The sequence below is a fragment of the Hakea prostrata genome, chromosome 8, assembly GCF_041222555.1.
Source record: "Hakea prostrata isolate BN-2017 chromosome 8, UWA_Hpros_2, whole genome shotgun sequence".
NCBI lineage: Eukaryota > Viridiplantae > Streptophyta > Magnoliopsida > Proteales > Proteaceae > Hakea > Hakea prostrata.
Genome location: NC_142607.1, coordinates 4,884,455 through 4,897,749, shown reverse-complemented (window position 1 = coordinate 4,897,749; position 13,295 = coordinate 4,884,455).

The following is a 13,295-nucleotide window of genomic DNA, read 5'->3' as shown; positions in this document are numbered from 1 at the left end:
TTAACTTCTATATCTTAATCTTAAGCATGCGCCAATCATTAGTGTGATGCCTTTTATTCTTGTGATAGAGACAAGACTTTGTAATGTCGGCTCTATTTTTTGACCAGGCATGTAACTTCTCTCTGTGTCTTCCCTCCCTCACTCTTTTCTTAGCATGTTCGTTTCTTCCATTAACCATAATTCCCTCTGAGCTATTCCCTCCCCTGAGGAGATCCTCCCTGCCATCCGCTCTCACAAAGCTAATCGTACCCCTAGCCCTGATGGATTTAGTATGGGCTTCTTTCTGTCCACCTTGGACTTCAATGTGCATGATCTTGTCCATGCTATCCGGAGCTTTTTTCTCAATCCTTCCCAACTCTCCTCCATTAACCAAACCTTCCTTTGCCTCATTCCCATGAAGCATAGAGCCTCCTCTCTTTCTGATTTTCGCCCCATCACCCTCTGTAATGTTATCTACAAATTCATTTCCAAAATCCTTGCCAATCGAATCAAGAAGGTTATTCCCTTGTTTGTGAGCCCTAACCAATCTACTTTCATTTGGAGTCGAAGCATCTCGGATAATATTCGCCTTTGTGCGAAAATTGTTCGAGGCTTCAATAGATCTTCTCACTCCTCAGCTCCTCTTCTGAAAGTCGACTTTCCTAAAGCCTTCGATTATATCCGTTGGGATTTCATTAGGGAGGTCCTCTCTACTATGGGATTCCCTCCGGGATTTGTATCTCCACCCCTTCTTATCCATCATCACAAATGGCTCCCTTACTGGCTACTTCCCCTCCAGGGTGCGAATCCGCCAAGGTTGCCCTCTCTCCCACTACCTGTTCACCCTGGCTCTCGAGGTCCTATTATGTATCCTTTAATCAAACACGGATCAACTTCTCATCTCTCCCATTCACAAATGCGGATCCACAAACCTTACCCATCTCGCATTTGCAAACGATCTCATGATCTTCACCAAAGCTGACCATCACAATCTATCTCCACCATTCTCTCCTCCCTCTCCTCTTTTGAATTTCTTCCGATCTCCGTATCAACCTCAACAAGCCCACTCTCTTTCTCTCCGATATCTCAGATTCTACCCCAGCCTCTCTTCAGGAGCTCTCAGGGTTCAATCCAGGCTCCTTCCATGTGACCAACCTTGGTCTCTCTCTCATCTCGGGTAGACTCACTCCCCACCACTTCTCCCCTATGCTTGATAACATTAGGAAAAACCTTCCAACTCTGGAAAGGAAAGCTTTTATTCTTTGTTGGGGGAGTCGTGCAAATTCAATCTATCCTCCAATCTTCTTATCTTTATTGGAACGGTATCTTATCTATACTCTAATCCATTATCCAGTCCATGGAATCCCTCTTCTGTGATTCCTCTATAAAGGTCAAGAAGCTTTCAAATTCCTTCATCCCATCTCTTGGGCCGGGGTCTGCAGTCCCCAAGCTGAGGGTGGCCTAGGCATCCGTTGCATCATCGCCGTTAACTTGGCATGCCTCCTTAAGCTCATTTGGAAGATTGCTTCCAAGCATGACTCTATTTAGGTCTCTTAGGTCTATTCTTATATTCTCAAACAGGATTATATTTGGATTGCCTCTTGCCCTTCAAATCCTTCTTGGATCTAGAGGAAGATTCTTCTCCTTCGTCCCCATTCTCTCTCCATTGGGCATTCTCTTCACCCTATGGTCCCTACACAGTCTATGAGACCTGCATCTCCAAGACTGCCACCCTTAACATCTTTGGGGCCTGGTCCCTTCTCCACCACCCTAGTCTCACACATGTTTGGAATGCACTCCCCCCATCCTTAACCTGTCCCGAGATACCTCCATTTAATCCCCTTCACCATCCAAATCCTTTACAACTTCCTCCGCGTGGAACCTTCTCAGCTCCCCTCACCCCCCAGTCCCCTGGTCTCATTTAGTTTGGTTTAAAGGTCACATTCCCCGTCATACCCTCACCCTTAGGAGAGCTCTCAACCATGCTCTCCCTACCCTAGTCTCACACATGTTTGGAATGCACTCTTTCCACAAATCCTCCAATCTCACCACCCCCGACTCCCCTAAAACACAAAACTTTCCCTGAACCTTCATCCCCTTAAACCAACTCTTCCATAAACCCAAATATCTTTGAAACCCCTTCTCCTCTTAGCTCCCCCCGTGTGAGAACCCTTTCCCCCTCCCCAATAACGAAAATGAAGCCCCCCACCCCTATGTTTCAAATGTTTGATTTCTTTATTTGGAATGGCAGGGGCCTTAATTCCCTTGCAAAACAAGCTAATGTTAGAAATACCATCAAAACAACAAATATCTCATTTTGTGCCCTTCTTGAGACTCATGTCTGAATGGAAAATGCCAAACGGATTGTCAAGTCTATTGCCCCCTCTTACTCTTTCCTTTAAAACTCCTCTCAATCCAAATCTCCCTCCTTAGATCCTCTCCCCAACTCATGCATCCTAGTATTCTATGCAATCTCACCCCTCCCTTTCTTCTCACTGTCACCTACAGTTTCAACCATGCCGTTGATCGCGCCCCTTTTTGGGAAGACATTAGAGCCATCCCTTCTTCCTCCCTTGATCTTCCCTGGAGTATTGGTGGGAATTTTAACATCATTAGATTCTCCCATAAGCATTGTTGCGATGGATGACTTCAATGCCTAGCATTGATGAATCAAACATCGCAGACCTCCGTTGGTCGGGCCATCCACTTACTTGGCAAAATCTTTGTTCTGGTTTGGCCAATATTTCCTCAAAGTTGGATCGCTTCCTAATGAATCCTTCTTGGCTTTCCGCCTTCTGTCTTCCCATGCTTCTTTCTCTAACTCTAATCTCTCTGATCACTCTTCCTGCTTTATTCCCTCTTCCTTTGGTAAAAAACCGTTCAAATTCTTTGATATGTGGACTGCAGACCGTTCTTTCATCCCCACTGTTCGTGATGTTTGGGCTAGAAAGGTCCACTATCAGTCTCTCCATCTTATTGCCTTTGCCCGAAAGCTTCGTAACACCTAAAGGAAGCTCTTCGATTTTGGAACTCCTCCACCTTTGGCAAAATTAATTCTATGGTCTCCTTCGGTAGATCTAACCTTCAATTCACTCAATCCCTCCTCCAAAATGATCCTTTCAAACACTCCCTTGCTAAAAATGAGAAATCCCTTTCTTCTAAGCTTTTTCCCTCCTATCCTTTGAAGAAAGCTTCCTCCGCCAGAAAGCCAAAATCAAATGGCTTGAGCTCGAGGACTCCAATTCTGCCTACTTCCACCGATCTCTCAAGGGCTGAAACAACTTCAATTCCATCCCCTCCCTCATCACTAATAATGGTACTTGCATTTCCGACCCCCTAGCATCAAGGCTGAGATCGTCTCCTTCTCCAACCTTCTCTCTCCCCCCTTATTGCCTTTTAGCAACCCCTTCCACCCGAACCTCATTAATAAATTCATTGATCCTTCTATAGCCTCCTCTCTCTATGCTATCCCTTCCACGGAAGAAATCCTTCTTGCCATCCGCTCCCACAAGCCCAACAAGGCCCTGGGTCCGGATGGTTTTAGTATGGTCTCTTTCTTGCCACTTGGGATTTCATTGAGAGTGATCTTGTCCAAGCCAACCACAACTTCTTCTTCAACCCCTCCTAGCTCTCCTCCATCAATCAAACCTTCCTCTGTCTCATCCCCAAAAAGCAAGGAGCATCTTCTCTTTCTTATTTCCACCCCATCTCCATAACCTCATCTACAAATTTATCTTTAAGGTCCTTGTGAATGGACTCAAAAAGGCTCTTCCCTCCTTTGTTACCTTGAATCAATCGGCCTAAATCTCAAGCCAAAGTATTGCAAATAACATTCTTCTTTGCGCAGAGATCGTTCACGGCTTTAATAGATCCGACCACTCCCCAGTTGCGCTCCTTAAGGTGGATTGATACATGTATCTCCACTCCCCGATTCTCCATCTTAGCCAATGGATCCCCGGCTGGCATCTTCCCTTCCCACTTTGGCATTTTCCTACCTTTCTCCCTACCTTTCTCTTTAACCTTCGAAGTCCTCTCCCGTATCCTTTAAACGAAAATCCATCAGCTCCTCATTTCCCCCATTCCCAAGTGCAAATCCCTAAATCTTACCCATCTTGCTTTTGCTGACGATCTCATAATCTTCTCTAAAGTGGACCACCTTTTTACACCCTCCATCCTGTCAGCTTTCTCGCAGTTTGACTCCCTCTCTGGTCTTCTGGTCAATCTCGGCAAATCGACCATCTTCCTCTCTGGTACCCCGAGCAACTTCGAGCCTCTTTTCTTTAGCTCTCGGTTTCTCATTCCCGGTCGGCTCAATCGTCACCACTGCCTTCCAATGCTTGACAACATTCGTAAGAAATTGCAGCCTTGGAAGAGTAAGCTTCTTTCCTATGCCGGGCAAGTCGTTCACATCCACTCTGTGCTCCAATCCTCATTTCTCTATTGGTGCGGAATCTTCTCCATTCTGAAGTCCACCATCCATGCGATGGAATATTTATTTTGTGCCTTCCCTTGGGAAAAAGCCTCGTGCATCATCCACCCGGTCAGTTGGTCCTCCATCTGTCTCTCTACCTCCGAAGGTGGCCTTGGAATCCGGCAGACCACTGATGTTAATTTAGTTTGGCTTCTCAAGCTCATTTGAAAATTTGCCTAAAAAACATGACTATTTGGGTTAGGTGGGTCTACTATTTTCTTCTCCACATGGGTTTGGAGGAAAATTCTCCTGCTTCGTCCCCGAGCCATCTAGGCTATTTCAACCTCCATCTCTTCAGGTTCCACCACTTCCTTTTTGCTTGACCCGTGGCATCCGATGGGCAGTCTCTTCAACCACTTTGGCCTTTGCACTGTCTATAACACTCGTATCCCCAAATCCACCCGCTTGGCTGCCTTCATCTCTAATGGATCCTGGATCCCTGTCCCTCGGCCCATTCTCACACACGTTTAGGAATCTCTCCCTACTCTCTAGCTCCCCTTGCGACCTCACCATTTGGCTCCCTTCACCCGCCAAATCTTTCTCCACCTCATTGGCATGGGACCTTCTCAGACCCAACAGCCCTAAACCCCCTTGCCCCCTTTGGTTTGATTCAACGAGGTATGCCTTTTGTCGTTCCAGTTCATTTGTATTTGGTTATAACCCGAGTATGCGTCCATGAAACTAAGAACCTTATGACCGGCTGTTGTGTCTATGAGTAAATCTATTCTCGGTAGTGGGTAGCAGTCTTTCGGACAGGCCTTGTTGACGTCTATGTAATCGACGCACGTCCTCCACTTCCAATTTGCTTTTTTGACCATTACTACATTTGCTAGCCATGTCGGGCATTCAATCGGCTTAACAAAGCCTGACCGCTCTAATTTCTGCACTTTTGTTCTAATTGCTTCGTGGTTTTCTATTGAAAATTTCGCCTCCTTTGGATGATCAGGGTTGCATCTTTTTGAATCCACAGTTTGTGTTCAGCTACCCTTTAGGGCCAGAATCAAATGGCTCGAGCACGGGGACTCCTATTCTGCCTACTTCCTCCGATCCCTCAAGGCCCGAAACAACTTCAATTCCAACCCCTCCCTCATCACTAACAATGGCACTTGCATTTTCGACCCCTCTACCATCAAGGTTGAGATCGTCTCCCTCTTCTCTAACCTTCTCTCTCCCCCGTCTCTGCCTCCTTGCAACCCCCTCCACCCAACCTCATTAATAATTTCATTGATCCTTCTATAGCCTCCTCTCTTTGCGCTATCCCTTCCACAGAAGAAATCCTTCTTGCCATCCGCTCCCACTAGCCCAACAAGGCATCGGGTCTTGATGGTTTTGGTATAGGTTTCTTCTTTGCCTCTTGGGGTTTCATTGAGAGCGATCTTGTCCACTCTATCCGCAGCTTCTTCTTCAACCCCTCCCAACTCTCCTCCATCAATCAAAGCTTCCTCTAGCACATTCCAAAAAAGCAAGAAGCATCTTCGCTTTCATATTTCCGCCCCATCTCACTCTGCAACCTCATCTACAAATTCATCTCTAAGGTCTTTGCAAATAGACTCAAAAAAGTTTTTGCCTTCATTGTTAGCTCGAATCAATCGGCCTTCATCTTAGGCTTGATAACATTCTCCCTCTGTAATGTTATCTACAAATTCATTTCCAAAATCCTTGCCAATCGAATCAAGAAGGTTATTTCCTTGTTTGTGAGCCCTAACCAATCTACTTTCATTTCGAGTCGAAGCATCTCGGATAATATTCGCCTTTGTGCGAAAATTGTTCGAGGCTTCAATAGATCTTCTCACTCCTCAGCTCCTCTTCTGTAAGTGGACCTTCCCAAAGCCTTCGATTATATCCGTTGGGATTTCATTAGCGAGGTCCCATCTACTATGGGATTCAATCTATTATATCCGTTGGGAAAGCTTTTATTCTTTGCTGGGAGAGTTGTGCACATTCAATCTATCCTCCAGTCTTCTTATCTTTATTAGAACGGTATCTTTTCTATACTCAAATCCATTATCCAGTCCATGGAATCCCTCTTCTGTGATTCCTCTATAAAGGTCAAGAAGCTTTCAAATTCCTTCATCCCATCTCTTGGGCCGCGGTTTGCAGTCCCCAAGCTGAGGGTGGCCTAGGCATCCGTTGCATCCTCGACGTTAACTTGGCATGCCTCCTTAAGCTCATTTGGAAGATTGCTTCCAAGCATTACTCTATTTAGGTCTCTTGGGTCTATTATTATATTCTCAAACAGGATTCTATTTGGCCTGCTTCTTGCCCTTCAAATCCTTCTTGGATCTAGAGGAAGATTCTTCTCCTTCGTCCCCATTCTCTCTCCGTTGGACATTCTCTTCACCCTATGGTCCCTACACAGTCTATGAGACCTGCATCCCCAAGACTGCCACCTTTAACATCTTTGGGGCCTGGTCCCTTCTCCACCACCCTAGTCTCACACATGTTTGGAATGCACTCCCCCCATCCTTAACCTGTCCCGAGATACCACCATTTGCTCCCCTTCACCATCCAAATCCTTTACAACTTCCTCCGCATGGAACCTTCTCAGCTCCCCTCACCCACCAGTCTCATTTAGTTTGGTTTAAAGGTCACATTCCCCATCATACCCTCACCCTTTGGAGAGCTCTCAACCATGCTCTCCCTACCCTAGTCTCACACATGTTTGGAGTGCACTCTTTCCACAAATCCTCCAATCTCACCACCCCCGACTCCCCTAAAACACAAAACCTTCCCTGAACCTTCATCCCATTAAACCAACTCTTCCATAAACCCAGATATCTTTGAAACCCCTTCTCCTTTTAGCTCCCCCCGTGTGAGAACCCCTTCCCCCTCCCCAATAGCGAAAATGAAACCCTCCACCCCTATGTTTCAAATGTTTGATTTCTTTATTTGGAATGGCAGGGACCTTAATTCCCTTGCAAAACAAGCTAATGTTAGAAATACCATCAAAACAACAAATATCTCATTTTGTGCCCTTCTTGAGACTCATGTCCGAATGGAAAATGCCAAACGAATTGTCAAGTCTATTGCCCCGTCTTACACTTTCATTTCAAACTCCTCTCAATCAAAATCTCCCTCCTTAGGTCCTCTCCCCAACTTATGCATCCTAGTATTCTATGCAATCTCACCCCTCCCTTTCTTCTCACTGTCACCTACAGTTTCAACCATGCCGCTGATCACGCCCCCCTATGGAAGGATATTAGAGCCATCCCTTCTTCCTCCCTTGATCTCCCCTAGGGTATTGGTGCGGATTTTAACATCATTAGATTCTCCCATAAGCATTGTTGCGATGGATGACTTCAATGCCAGCATTGATGAATCAAACATCGCAGACCTCCGTTGGTCGGGCCATCCACTTACTTGGAAAAATCTTTGTTCTGGTTTGGCCAATATTTCCTCAAAGTTGGATCGCTTCCTAATGAATCCTTCTTGGCTTTCCGCCTTCCTGTCTTCCCATGCTTCTTTCTCTAACTCTAATCTCTTTGATCACTCTTCCTGCTTTATTCCCTCTTCCTTGGTCCAAAACCATTCAAATTCTTTGATATTTGGACTGTAAACCGTTCTTTCATCCCCACTGTTCGTGATGTTTGGGCTAGAAAGGTCCACTATCAATCTCTCCATCTTATTGCCTTTGCCTGAAAGCTTCGTAACACCTAAAGGAAGCTCTTCGATTTTGGAACTCCTCCACCTTTGGCAAAATTAATTCTATGGTCTCCTTCGGTAGATCTAACCTTCAACTCACTCAATCCCTGCTCCAAAATGATCCTTCCAAACCCTCCCTTGCTAAAAATGAGAAATCCCTTTCTTCTAAGCTTTTTCCCTCCTATCCTTTGAAGAAAGCTTCCTCCGCCAGAAAGCCAGAATCAAATGGCTTGAGCTCGAGGACTCCAATTCTGCCTATTTCCACCGATCTCTCAAGGGCTGAAACAACTTCAATTCCATCCCCTCCCTCATCACTAATAATGGTACTTGCATTTCCGACCCCCTAGCATCAAGGCTGAGATCGTCTCCTTCTCCAACCTTTCTCTCCCCCCTTATTGCCTCTTAGCAACCCCTTCCACCCGAACCTCATTAATAAATTCATTGATCCTTCTATAGCCTCCTCTCTCTATGCTATCCCTTCCACGGAAGAAATCCTTCTTGCCATCCGCTCCCACAAGCCCAACAAGGCCCTAGGTCCTGATGGTTTTAGTATGGTCTCTTTCTTGCCTCTTGGGATTTCATTGAGAGTGATCTTGTCCACACCAACCGCAACTTCTTCTTCAACCCCTCCTAGCTCTCCTCCATCAATCAAACCTTCCTATGTCTCATCCCCAAAAAGCAAGGAGCATCTTCTCTTTCTTATTCCCACCCCATCTCCCTCTATAACCTCATCTACAATTTATCTCTAAGGTCCTTGTGAATGGACTCAAAAAGGCTCTTCCCTCCTTTGTTACCTCGAATCAATCGGCCTAAATCTCAAGCCGAAGTATTGCAAATAACATTCTTCTTTGCACACAGATCGTTCACGGCTTTAATAGATGCAACCACTCCCCAGTTGCGCTCCTTAAGGTGGATTGATACATGTATCTCCACTCCCCGATTCTCCATCTTAGCCAATGGATCCCCGGCTGGCATCTTCCCTTCCCACGTTGGCATCTTCCTACCTTTCTCCCTACCTTTCTTTTTAACCTTCGAAGTCCTCTCCCGTATCCTGAAACGAAAATCGATCAGCTCCTCATTTCCCCCATTCCCAAGTGCAAATCCCTAGATCTTACCCATCTTGCTTTTGCTGACGATCTCATAATCTTCTCTAAAGTGGACCACCTTTTTACACCCTCCATCCTGTCAGCTTTCTCGCAGTTTGACTCCCTCTTTGGCCTTCTGGTCAATCTCGGCAAATCGACTATCTTCCTCTCTGGTACCCCGAGCAACTTCGAGCCTCTTTTCTCTAGCTCTCGGTTTCTCATTCCCGGTCGGCTCAATCGTCACCTTTGCCTTCCAATGCTCGACAACATCCGTAAGAAATTGCAGCCTTGGAAGAGTAAGCTTCTTTCCTATGCCGGGCAAGTCGTTCACATCCTCTCTGTGCTCCAATCCTCATTTCTCTATTGGTGAGGAATCTTCTCCATTCTGAAGTCCACCATCCATGAGATGGAATATTTATTTTGTGCCTTCCTTTGGGAAAGGGCAGAAAGCCTCACGCATCATCCACCCGGTCAGTTGGTCCTCCATCTGTCTCTCTACCTCCGAAGGTGGCCTTGGAATCCGGCAGACCACTGATGTTAATTTAGACTGGCTTCTCAAACTCATTTGAAAAATGGCCTAAAAAACATGACTATTTGGGTTAGTTGGGTCTACTGTTTTCTTCTCCACATGGGTTTGGAGGAAAATTCTCCTGCTTCGTCCCCGAGCCATCTAGGCTATTTCAACCTCCATCTCTTCAGGTTCCACCACTTCCTTTTTGCTTGACCCGTGGCATCCGATGGGCAATCTCTTCAACCACTTTGGCCTTTGCACTGTCTACAACACTCGTATCCCCAAATCCACCCGCTTGGCTGCCTTCATCTCTAATGGATCCTGGATCCCTGTCCCTCGGCCCATTCTCACACAGGTTTGGGAATCTCTCCCTACTCTCTCTAGCTCCCCTTGCGACCTCACCATTTGGCTCCCTTCACCCGCCAAATCTTTCTCCACCTCATTGGCATGGGACCTTCTCAGACCCAACAGTTCTAAACCCCCTTGCCCCCTTTGGTTTGATTCAAAAGCCACATTCCCCATCACTTTGTAACCCTCGGGAGAGTCCTTAACCTCGCCCTTCCCACCCAATCTTTCCTTATTGGATGCCACATCCCTGTTAACCCCAACAATATCCTTTGTTGGTCTGGTTTGGAGAACCTTGAGCACCTCTTCTTTACATGCCCCTCCAGATCTAAGGAAAAGCCATTATCACCATTTGGCCCTGTTTGAAGTATTCCTATGGATTTGGGAGAGATTGGTCTTGAATTTTGAGAAACTTTTCAGGTTCTTCCATCTGCGATCAGATCGGTAAGCTAGTGCTTTGTGCTTTGATCCATCAGCTTTATTGGGATCGCAATCTTCGAAGATGGACCTCCAAATCTCGATTTATAAATAGGATTTGGAATGCCATCTATTTTGATGTTTCTTCTCGATTGTTAGCTATTTCCCATCCCCCTGTTGATGATACCCCAAGGAACAGCCTTATTGTTGTCTCCTGGGGTCTGTTCTTCTTTTCGGTCTTCTTCTTAAAGACCTTGTTCTCCTGCTTTCGTTTCTTTAATATAATTATTTATTCATCCAAAAAAAAAATCATTCAACAACAAAAAATTGATGGAGAAAATCCAACTGCCAAATCTTTTAAAATCAACCACATCATTCTTTCCATTCTTACCCACTATGACTCCCAGCCTAATTTTATTTGGATTTGAACAAATGCTCTTTGCATTTCAAAGTAAGTACTTACATCAAGTAAATAAAAAGCACCAGCAAAATCTAAAAAGGAAATACTTTCCTCTTTCCCATCCCCATAACCATATCCTTCATTCATGCTTTATAACCCTTTTGAACTTCCCAAATATATCCACTTGGATCACCTCTTATGATAATTGCATTTGCTTGACAAAATCATTACCCCAAGCATCAATTTGTTATCAAAAACATAAAGTAGTGCCCACATCCTGTCCTACTTTAGGTGCATATGCACTAATTCACAATCTACTTCAACAAAAGATGTTTGACAGACGTAATCTCACAAACAAACCTTTTAGCATCAACCACATTATTCTTTACATCTTTATCCATGGAGACACCAAGCCTAATTTTACTTGGATTCAACCAAATTCACCAAGAGAAACTCAACAGCCACCACCATCATATCCTAGGAGTCTTCAATAAATCACCCATTAATGTCTTTGAATTATAAGATGTGATCACGATTCCACCAACAATTTACCCCCTTACGGAAAAACAGTTATTCCCATCTCCAAACTGTATCTACTGCTCCCTAAACATCTCTTTTATAATTCTTTCTTCATGTAATGTTGCTTACCCCTTAACCTTATAGGATAAGTACAACCGCAAGCACCAGAGTGTCAAAAGACACGAGGGCATATCTCAAGGTAGATGATACACCCTCAACCTCATAGGAACATTATAACCACAAGGGAGAGGAATAAATTTATGACTAAAATCAAGTGTAAAAATTGAGGAGGGCGTATCTCAAAGCGGGACACACCCGCAACCATATAGGAAAATTACAATCACAAGGAAATGCGTTGACTTATAACCGAAATAAAGTGCCAGAATTGAGGACAAATAATCACAAAATGGAGACAAACCCTCAACCTTATGGTTTAAATAAAGTGTTAAAATCAAGGACGGTGAATCTTGAGGTGGAGATGCGCCAGCAACCATATGGAAAAACTATAATCACAAGGACAGGCATTGATTTACAACCAAATCAAGTTTCAAAATAGAGTATGGTGAATCTAAAGGTGGAGACGCACACTCAACCTTGTAGGATATGTATAATCATAAGGGCAGGAATAGATTCATGATTACAATCAAGTGTCAAAATCAAGGAGGGAAAATCTCAAGATAGAGACCTATATAAGAGAAAAACAATCACAAGAGCAAGAACAAAAAAATATAACTGAGAACAAGTCCAAATTAAGAGGGCAAATCTCTAGATGGAGATTCACCCACAACCGTATAAGTATAATCACAAGGGCGAGTATAAATTACAATAGAAATCAAGTGTCAAAATCGAAAAAGGCAAGTCTCAAGGAGGAGATGCACCCTTAACCCTTATAAGATAAGTACAATCATAAGGACTGGATTAGAATTATTACTGAAATTCTGTGTCAAAAATGAAGAGAGGTAATCTTAACATGGAGATGCACCCAAAACATTTTAGGATAAGTGCAATCACAAGGACAACAATAAAATTATGATCAAAATCAAGTGCCAAAATCAAGGTGGGTGAATCTCGAGGTGGAGACGCACCAAGGGCAAGCATTGATTTATGACTCAAATCAAGTGTCAAAATCGGAGAGGACAAATCACAAGGTAGAGACAGACACTCATCCAGAAAAAAATAGAACTATAATCGAAATCAATAAAAGCGAGGAGGGCAAAACTAAAGGTGGAGACACATCCACAATCATGTGGGACAAGTACAATCACATGATCCATATTAGAATTATAGCTCGAAATCAAATGTCAAAATCGAGGACAAAGAACCTCAAGGTGGACATGAATCCTCAACACTATAGGATAAGTACAATCACAAGAATAAGAATAGAATTATGACTAAAATCAAGTGTCAATATTGCGGGAGGGAAATCTCATGGTGGAGACACACCCTCAACCTTTTAGAATAAGTTAATTGCAATAAAGGAGATATAGAATTATGATTGAAATCAAGTGTCACATCAGGAGGGCAAATCTTAAGGGGGGAAAACGCTTCCCTAACCTTATAGGAAGTACAATCCTAAGGATAGGAATAAATTTTTAATCGAAATCATGTCGTGAGAAACCAAAGAGGGCGAATGCTAAAGGGGAAATGCAGCCTCGAAACTTATGGATAAGTACAATCACATGGACATAAATAAATTATGATGGAAATCGTAGTGGTCAAAATCAGGCGAGAGAAACACAAAATGGTGACACACCCTCAAACATATAGGATAAGTACAATCACGAAGTGTAGGAAAGGAATTAAGATTTCAATCTTCAGTGACAAAATCGGGAGGGTGAGTCTCAAGATGGAAACACACTGACCTTAAAGAATAAGTACAAATCACGCTGGATATGAAAAAAAATTACAATTGTCAGCATGTGTCAA